Genomic DNA, 10,829 nt, shown 5'->3' on the forward strand with positions numbered 1-10,829 from the left:
ACACACCGGCCACCTCATTCATACAGCCCTGCAAATGACGATCACTTTCATTCAGCAGGTAAGCTTCAGGCTCATAACCTTAAAGTGGAAACCAGTACAGACTTCAAAGTGATAGGGACTCTCCAAAAAGCTAAAAGGCAGAAAGAATGCATAGACTATTGCCAGTCCCTCGGGCTATCTAAGCCTCTTCTGCACCTGAATGTGGTGAAGTTTACAGACGTTCTCAGGAGACATTAAATTTAAGGGAACTAAGTAAGATGCAATAATTAAGTGCAATATTTATCTTTTTTTAAATTTTCTTTACTATGAGTTGTTAATTCCACTGTTAACTCTGTGCAAAAGTTTAGAAATGTTTATTTGACTAATAAAATCCAAGTCACTGTAACCGAGCATCACAGATTTATTGTAATTTTCATCTAAGATACAGTAATAATTCTATGCTTCCCCACTGAAGAAATTTCTAGAGTGTAATACAGCCCCACTCTAGAATTCGTAGTTCTTTTGCAATCAGCTTTCTCTCAGGTACTTACTTTCATGTGGCATAGTGCTGCTTGAAATTAGGCAAATAACGACTCGGTAGAATGTAGTGATGTAATAGTTTTCACAGTGTTTGCTGGTGGGTTTTGTGTTGGCTTAAGAGGAAAGGGAATGTAAAGTGTGTAGGAAAGCTGGAAGTCTGTAGATAATGCTTTATGAGCTAGAAGAATTGGTTATTTGAATCAAAAGCTCTCCTTCTCTTATAATCTGAAAGGAACATAATAGAGGAATGATGATTTCAGCATTTATTACCTATATCATTGCTACTTGTCCAACAGACATTCTCTTCCCTACTTCCTCCTTGATAGGATCAAATAGTCAGATTATCAGTTTACATCCAGAAAGTGACAAAAACAGTATATTGCAGAAATAATTTTGAAGTGTTGAAAAGGAATATTTAAGACTGCCTTTCCTGAATATCAAACATTAACTGTAAGTGACCCATGACATTATCTTTTGCTTAACACATTTCAGTAAGTACTGTATCACTTCACTGGTTATGAATTGGTGGCATTTTCAGTCGAGTGACTGCTACAGTCTTCTTATTTGGAGGAAAAAAAAATTGAAATCATTGTCCTATTTCTAATAATAAATTTGGAAGAAATGAAGGAAAAGTGGCTGAGGGAATATCTAATTATTTTGTCACATATAGAAAAATAAACATTATCTTGATAAATGAACGAGCGAGTCACTGGAAGAGCAAAAGATGAAATAAGGTGAGGAAGTAGTAAAACTCATAGTTTTAAGAAACAGAATAATCAGAGTTGGATGATAACAACAGGAGAGAAAGATAATTGGGTATTTTCTAGTATGGAGTAAGAGATGAATTAGGATTCCCTATTAGGCTGCTAGTCAGAAATTGAATCCTACCTTTGGTTTGAAGGCCAACACATAACTATAAACTCTAGTGTTTATCATTAATATTTGAAAAAACTTTCAAATGCTATCAGTATAAAATGTTAAGTGAAGCTTCTAAATACAGGAATTAATTGTTGTATATTGCAATACTGGTTTCAATCCCTGTATCTCAGATACCCCCTTGAATAATAGCTGTTCCCCTCTTAGAAGCCTGTAAAAATACATGGATCATTGTGGATCCCTACTGTTTTATAAGATGTGCTCAGCAGTGATAGTAACCAATAATAAGTGAAAATTCTTGTTTATTTTGACTTGAAAGTGTCAGATAAGATATAATATCAGAGTTTCTAATCAGATTTTCTAACTTTGTTTTCCCCAAATTAACCCGTCCTTCTGATCCAGAGGAATTATTTCACTAACCAGACAAGATCTGGGATAAACACGTTTGCGTCAAAAGAATTTGGTGAAGCACGTCTTCGAGTCCACTTGCAAATGTCATTAGAGAAAGTTCTCGGCTTTTCCTTCTTCCTTTCTATTACGCTGCAAGATGGTAAGTGGGCTGTGCAACAAACAAAATTTTAAAAAATGCAAAAAGGCCATGTGAGTAACCGCTTGAAAGGAAGAAGTTGGCCAAGAAATGCTCAGAGGGATAAATTTTGAAATGTTGTTTAGGTGTCTGTGATTTTTTTTTTCACCGCAAGTTTCACTGGGATTATTACCTCATGGTTTTATAGGGTCTATGTGCCTGCCACGAATATAAAGGATGTTTTTTCTTCAGCCCAGGGTACAGCACCAGATGCCAAATATGATGTTTGCCTTCTTCGTTGACTATAACCATGATGACTACTTTTTCTAGGCAAAACTCATTAGCTCAAAAATTATGATTTCAGGAGAAAATGATGCACTCTCTGTCCTGATTTTTATCTGTGCTTGGAAAGGAAAACCTACTCAGAAACTAAACTCTGTTCCTCTTGTTTGCCATTTTATGCTTTTTCTGGAGGAAAAAAGATTTCACTTCCCTGTCTATTACTGCTCAGCTGCCTTTCCTGCCTGAGGGGAGACAGTGCTCCCGGAAGAAAATGGTAGTCAGCAAGCAGAAGGAATGTGCATTGGTAACCTGACACTGGAGACAGATGTGCAGTAGGAAAGGAAATGGGGATGGCTCAGACTAGGCTAAACCTTGTATAATTTTTTTTTTTTTTATGTTTCCTATGTGTGTTGCAGACATGCATAACCTAGAAAGTACATTTTCTTTCATTTTAAGCTGAGAAGAAAGTGTTCTGTGTTCATGTCATCCTTTCCAGGTTCTTACTGCAATACAAGTCATAATTATAATTATAGAATAATAGAAAGGTAAATAATAGAGTAATAGAAAGGTAAAACATTCTCTGGTAGACTTAGTCTGTCTTACTTCTGTGACCTTACAATCTGTACGGTTGATTTTATTTAATACAGTGAAATACCAGCCATGCACCTGAATAATCATAAATTATGAAGTCCCTGCTAGACAAAAGACAATTTCATCGGTTACCTATAGAACTGTATTGATGAATTTTCCTTTTTACTTAAGGAAAATCTGTTTACATGGGCTCGAAGGTGCACTTATTTTCCTGTTCTCTTCCATCCCTTAGAAGTCAATTTGATTCTAAGATTCTTCTAGGAAATACATACTCATATTTCTTTCTAACAGGATAACAAAGAGGTCAACTCTGGAGCAGCAGTGCCTGTGATCCCCACCAGTGCGACCGCATGTTCCATTTCAGGGAACCCATTTGGGGTCAGATTCTTCTCTGGCACTGGTCATAATTTCAGAGCTTTTTTAATTTAAAGAGTCATTTATGTTGTCTTGGATAAATGATGCTCAAGAAAAACCCCACAATTCTTGCAAAGCACAAGGTTCTATAATTAATTTTTATTTGCTGGTTAACTTTCAAATATGTAACCTCCTAACATATCCAGTCCTTTCATGCCCTAGGTTTCAGCAGGGAAAGTATTTTTAGAAGTATATTTTTCATGTTATAAAGAAAACCCTCATCAATTATCACGTAAATAAGGCAAATGTATTTGTACCTTTCTGCTGCAGCTTCAACATACACATTTAGGAAAGAGAAGTGCTTACAGCAGTATTTAACGTTGAAGTTACTGTTTATATTTACTAGGGAAATTTCACGAAAGAAATACAGATATATTTTTGTCCTAAACTCCAAGTTTTAGAGCTTCGCATGCAGCTGGAAAATTATTGGTCTTACCTAAATCTATCCATTTACTTGTACAAATTTCTGTATGCTTTTCTGACAGAAAAAGTTAACTTCCTGGAGGTAATTTTCTACATAACTGATCTTCTGTTTTGGATTTGGGCAGCCACTAGCCACAGTAAAAATTTAATGCAGGGGGTGTTAGGACAGGCTCGGCAAATATCTGTAGAGTTTGGCTGAGTGATAACTTGAAAGAGAATTTCAAATTAACCTCCAGCTCTTTGCATATTTATACTTTTGACTTCAGGTAGTAAAATTGGCTTGCAGCTTCAGTAGATCCTTTTTCTATGTTACTTGCGTGTTACCATTAGGGATATGGTGTCTCATGAAGCGGCTCTGTAGCAAGAGTGAGCACAAATTCTCATCAGGGAGTCTAGTGTGATGTAATGTTTTAGTATTCCAAGTAGTTGTCACCATTAATGTTAACCCTCTGCAAGCCTGGCCACCATCTTGCAACCAGGTGAAATGTGTGCTGTATGTAAGGGTTTTCTTATGAGGGTTTGGACTTACTTAGTCCAGTCCTCTGAACTTTGCCTCCTGGCACAAAGACTGCAGTGCTGCCTTGCTCTTCATCAACGTCTGGGCTGTGATACTGCCTTTTCAACATTTCCTATCTGAATTATTTCTTTATCTGCTGTGATCAGAAAGGTCAGGCTTGCTGTGGCCAACACAGCTGGTGAGCGGTGCAGAAGCAGAGAAGGTATCTATGATTTCTCTACTTTTCTGACCATCAGACAAGCTGAACAGAAGGAATTGCAAGCATACATTCAAATTAAATATACGAACACAAGGAAAAGAATGGAGGCAAGAAAGTCAAGCTCATATTTAGGGAAATGGTGGATTTCTCATTGAATTCCAATGTTGTTTGTGTGGGAAAGGCTAACATTTTCTGGTTGAATTATATATAGTTTTGTTTATTTGAAAAGTTTTGTGGTGTTTACTCTTAGTTAGGATAACAGCACCTACGTGATTACTAGCCTTTTTGCTAGCTTTTCTAGATGTTGCATGCTTCTAAATAATAACAGATTTTCAAGGTATAAGCTTTACATTGTGGGCTTGTGAGAGCTTTCTGTGCCAGCACCTTTTTTTAATTACATATGCTGGATGATTGAATAACGTGCTGTGGTAACAAAGTCTGACAAACTGAAGAGATTGCCTCGGAGAAGATCTCAGTGCTTTAACTGCTGCCCTTGCTGGGTGACTGCTGTGATCAGTGCTTGCTGTGGATCTCATACACTAATGATCTTACCATTTCTCCCCCTGTTGAAGCTGCACTGATAGGAAAGGTGGGAAATTTTGAGGAAAAAAGCCTGCTATAAGACAAAGCACTGTAATCTGTCACCCCCTTCTAATCCAGTAAGGTGATTACTGGCTGTACAACACTTACAGCTATACCAAATAAAGTCCTATAGTTTTTGAGTTGGTTTTTTTTTCGGTTGGTTTTGGGGGTTTTTTTGTATGGTTGTTTTTTTTGCTTGTTTTTTTTTAGTAGAAAGTTCTTTATCAATGGAAAGACCAAAGACTAATTTAACAGGGATGATGTAGTGGAAATATTTTCAAAGCCTGACAGTAGGTACAGGATATGGTGAAGGAATATCCTGTAGAAGCTGAAGCAGTGAAGGACTAGTCTTGCTTCTGCAATATATATATTAAATAATAATCTTGTCTAACATGAATAAAAGGCACAAAGCAAAGCTCAAAAGTGAATTTTGTTGATCTCAAAGTTCACCACAAGAATTACTGTGTTAAACCCTCAAAGAAGATCTTGAGACTCCAGACTCATCAAAGTTTAGTAATGGATACCGTACTCCCTCAAAAATAGTTGAATCCAGGAAACAAAACAGCAGCCCAAACCATCAACCCTCAGACAAAATACATGCTTCATGGAAGAGAGGTTACGTTAGGTTATGTGCATAACTTAGCTGTTGTCAGGAAGTGCAATTCATGAGATGCGTTGCATCACTGCTTCAGAAACCCTCAGCTGAAACTGGCAGTGTTTTTATTTGCTTTTGAGGCTAGTAAGTATTTTCAGCTTGCAAATTTCTACAAAATAGTAATAAATGTCTGTTACCAGAGACGCTGATGAACTTTCCTTTTGAAATGTGCTATTTAACAAAATATGTATTCCTGCTCTGTTCAACTTATTTCTCATGGCAGCATTTGAATCTGTTAAAAACAAAAAGATGATGTTATTCTAGATGCAGAGGTGAAGATGCTAATGGTGCAAAATTTTGTTCATTTTGAAGAGTTCTTCCATTAGGTAATAGTTGCTTCTGTGTGGTTGTGTATTCCAATCATAAACTGGTGTATTTCTTTAAACTGGAAGCATGCTTACTTACAGGGTGGTAAATCCTATTTTCTGTTCAGTTAAAACTTGCTTTTTATTAATGTGAGAAATTGGTATGCAGTTTTTCTCAATAACAGTGTAATGGAATTTATTCCAAAATTATAACCTCATACTGCAAAAATTTACACGCTCAGTGAACTTTCATGCATCAAATCAAATGAAGAACAAACTTTTTCAAAATGGAGACAAGAGAGTCCTCTCAATTTTTGGACCAGGGTTATTAACATGCCTACTCTGTATTTGCATCATAGACAGCTAGGACCACTTGCATTAGATTTCAGATTGGATATAAGGAGTTATAAGAGTATAGTGGGATGAATGTATCCTAGAAAATTTGTTAGTCAACCAACTTAGGCTTTTGTCCTTCAAGCTGATACAATAAATAGGTGTAGGGCATCAAGGAATGCAATTACGAATTTCCTCAAATTTCTTAGCTATGTAACTTTAGATCATGCTTAATTTATTTTAGCTTTGTGGACTGGTATTGCACAGCTTAAATTCAAGTTGTGTTGCTAAGTCTTGATAAATTGCTAAAGATGATCATCTCATTTGTTTCCCATTTTTATACACATAATGTTTTCTCCCAAAAAATAAACTTGCCTGAAATGATGTTTCTAATGCTCATGAAAACAGCTGTGTATTGTTTAATATTTTCAAGAAGAGCTTTTTGTTGAAAAGAAGTTGAACTTGAAAGTAATTGTAGAAGTACATTCCACTGGGGGTTGACTTCTGATGTACCTTCGAAAATTGGCCTTCATATTTGGACGTTATTGTGCATATGTATGCATACCACAACTACTTTTTTTCCCCTCTTTTTTTTTTTTTTAATTTGGTTTGATGGTAGTTTTGTTTGTTTGTTTTGGGGGTTTTGTAGGGGTTTTTTGTCATTATTTTGTTTGTTGGTTTTTGTTGTGGTTTTTTGTTTGTTTGGAGGGGTTTTTTGTTTGGTTGGGGTTTTTTTACTTTTTTTCTTTTTGTTTTTAATGAGTTGCTAAGGTGAGTAGAAGATTACTAGCACTAGGCTTACAGGATACACTTGGAGCCAAAGTGATTTGTACCTTTTTAGCTGAATTAATTGCTTTCATGGTTTTCCAGCATGATACATGCAGGACGGTAAAATCGCAGCATGAATGTCATGGTTCAAGTGTATATTGTGATGCTGATAGGTAGTAAACCACAGTTTTTCATTTCCACAAAGTATGGAGATCAGAAATCTTCCTTTGGCCAGTCCATAGTCCTTCCCAGCACAGTAGCATGTCCTGGCTGTCAGAGCTGCATGGTGCTGCTTTAGTGAAAGTGGCCACAAATATGTTCCACCACTGTCCAGGCATCTAATGCAGCCTTTTCCTGGTTGTCTTCACTCTTGGGAAGGATCAGGATGGAGAATACCAGCTGAATGAATGGGTTTTGTGTCAGCAGTATCTTGCTCCTGCTTTCTTTTCTGAGAGGCATTTTGTTTTTCCTTCTGTTTTATGGTGGTTGTAGTTTTCACAAGGTGTGGAAAAGGTACAGTGGCCTGAAGATTGGGAGAAGCTGAGAACAGGCTACAAGATCCACAGTTTGTTCTGGCAGACAGAAAATGTCTTGTGGGCTGTAGCTTGGATAACTTGCAGATGGCGTTTCAACTGGAAATCCCAATGAAGAATGGATTTATAGGATGAGCTTCTTCACAAGACTCTTATCACTGCAGGGGTTTACCCATAGCAGGTTTTGCTGTGCTAGTTCAGGTAACCATAGCAGTGTAACACTGAAATAACCATGCTCCTGAGTGTTTGCTCATGTCCTCTGATGAGTTTACAACTGTTCGTAGGGCCATGCTGCCATGGTGACAGGGGTAGCCTTCCTGAGTTAACTGATTTAAGGCCATCATTCAACTGGTACTAATTTCAGCCTGAAAACCCAAAATTAAATGCCATGTACTCAGAGAAATAAATAAATTTTGTAAGGAGTATCTGTATTAAGGTATAAGTGCATTCACTTGAAGGTCAGCAGCTACATCTGCTGCCCATCACTGGCATGTAGCAAAATAAATAACCATGATCTACTCTTGTATGATACTTCATGGTTTTTTTTATACCAGCAGCAGGGTTTTGTGGTTCTAAATACTTACAATACAGTGTTAGGCATGTGAAAACTGTTTCAGAATTCAAACAGAACTTGAATGCAGTCACCTTTGGAAGGCAACAACAAACTTGCTATTCCTTGTCCTGTTTTTCAAAGGATTAATGTGTATTTACTTGGACCTTTATCATGGTATAATCCCAGATGGCCATTAAGCCCCACACCACAGCTCACTCACACTCCTGCAGTGGGATGGGGAGAGGATCAGAAGAGTAAAAGTGAGAGAAGTCATAGGTTGAGATAAAGACAGTTTAATAGGTAAAGCAAAAGCTGGGCATGCAAGCAAAACAAGAAATTCATTCACCACTTCCTGTGGACTGGCAGGTGTTCGGTCATTCCCAGGAAAGCTGAGTTCCATCACACATAGTGGTTACTTTGGAATACAAACACCATCACTTCAAATGTCCCCTCTGTCTTTCCCTTAGCTGTATATGCTGAGCATGATGCCATATGGTCTGGAATATCCCTTTGTTTAGTGAGGGTCAGCTGTCCTTAATGTGTCCCCTCCCAGCTCCTTCAGCACCCCAAGCCTCCTCCCTGGTGGGGTGGGGTGAGGGGCAGAAAGGCCTTGGATCTGTGCAAGCCCTGCTCAGGAGTAACAAAAGCATCCCTGAATTATCAACACTGTTTTCAGCACAAATCCAAAGAACAGCCCCACATAAGGTAGTGTGAAGAAAATTATCTCTAGCCTAGCCTAAACCAGCCCAATCTTTTATCTGCATCTCAACAGCAACAAATTTGGTTTACAGTTTTGTAGATAAAGAAAATACTGTATCATTTTCTCAGTGTGTGTCAGTAATAATCTCAGATAATGGTAAAATAAGGAAACCTTTATACTGCAGATATATTTTTTCCTGTTTGGTTTGTATGAGAAGACCTGAGAAGAACCCAAATAAAAATTCAAGGTTTATTAAACTCTAAATTAAACTTAAATGACTTATAGTGTAATATTTATAGAACTGTGACTACACTTTTTATATAGAATTTTTGTAGAGATTTTAAACTTCTTAGAGATTTGCAGCTATGTTCTTGAAATACATTATTTTCAGCACTTGTTGCAGTTGTTACACATTAACTTAGATTGTTCTAACAGCTAAGTAAATGTTTGGCAACTGATTAGAAGCCCTAAATGACGTCATAACATATGGAGAGGTGCTGAGAGGTTACAATTCCTGTGTGTCTCAATTAATATTATAGCTAGTAAGCATTCTTTGCACCTCATAGGGTCTGATCCAAAAGTGTGCTGGAGTGGAAGTGTATATCTAAGCCAACAACGCAATAAGTAGATCTGTCAGCTTCACTGACGATGCTCATATGCTTAGAAATGTGTTCAGGAATGAATACTTTGCTGGGTCAAGGTATCTTGGAATAAATAACTGTTTGTTGGGAAAGCTTCAGTACAACAAGCTGAAAGACTTGAAAAACATCTTTTTCCTGAATGCTAAGTTGCAGCTCATCAATGCGTGTTAGCAGCAATAGATTTCCTTTATGAAAAGTGTTGTTTTCTATCTGATCGCAGCTCATTTAAGCATAAACACATTTAATATATTCTTGCTTTATCCTTGCCTAGAAGTTATCATTGTAGCTGACATGATGAAAGCAGAACTGTAAAAGTAATGATTTTAGGCTAATAGGCATATTTCTTATGATGTTAAGCTTAATTGAAAGCCAGCTATTCAGCCCAGCATTTCAGAGGGGTTAGTTTATGTTCCTTTCACATCATCTCTCATTGTTTTGATATTATTTGGATCAATGGATTGACTGATGTATTTCAGTGGCCACTAACTGGCATGATATGTAGAAATGCGCAAAAAATAAGCACCTTCGTTTATTTTTCCTATGAAATACCTAGGTATTCTATAGGAAAATACTGTCTGAAGTATTTCATTTTAAGTAGAGAATATCTCACCCTTTGCAATTTGCACTGGAAAGCTGGTGACCAATTCTTAAGATTGAGCAAACCTAAGAGAAATGAAAATGTGACTTATTTGGACATTTGTACGAGGTGCCTCTCTGAGCGTGTTGTAGAGACAACAAAAAATACTGTTAAAAACACAGAAAAGTATTTTCTTGAGTTTTTGCTGACATACTATCAGTTTATTCAGAGTTTCATTATCTCTTCTGTTATCAAACAGGAAATCCTTTCTTTGCTTTTACTGCCCCTGAAAGCTAGTCTTATCAACCAACTGTTCTTTGCATGTGGCTCCCCAAAGTTTCTTCCACTTCTAGTATCTCACAGAGCGATTTAGCTCTGACAGAAGCATGCAGAGCCAGACTGTGTTTAGCACTTGTACACACCACTGGATATTTCATTTGCGTGAAGACAGAAAAGATTAGTCTTGACTCACTGAAGCTGATTAAGAGTGGCCTGGTTTTCAGTTTGTTCAGGATTCCACTTACTGAAAACAAAACCACTATTTAGAAGGGGCCTTGCATCAGAGAGGTCAGAACCATGTTTAATACTACCAGTTTTATCATAGTGAAGTACTAATGGTATTATTAGGTATACAAAACCTACTTACCTGTAGTTACACATCTTGAACTGTAATGATTTTGGGAATGTGTTTCGGGTTTTGTTGGGTTATGAGTTTGATTTGGGGCTTTAATCTGGTGACGGTTGTTTTCTTGAGGTGGTGTCTTTTTGGTGAAGGAAAAAAAATTGTCTTAAATGTAGGGTACTTTTTGGGTCCCATTTTTCATAGATCTTATTA

This window comes from Corvus moneduloides, chromosome 5, assembly GCF_009650955.1.
Source record: "Corvus moneduloides isolate bCorMon1 chromosome 5, bCorMon1.pri, whole genome shotgun sequence".
NCBI classification, from domain to species: domain Eukaryota; kingdom Metazoa; phylum Chordata; class Aves; order Passeriformes; family Corvidae; genus Corvus; species Corvus moneduloides.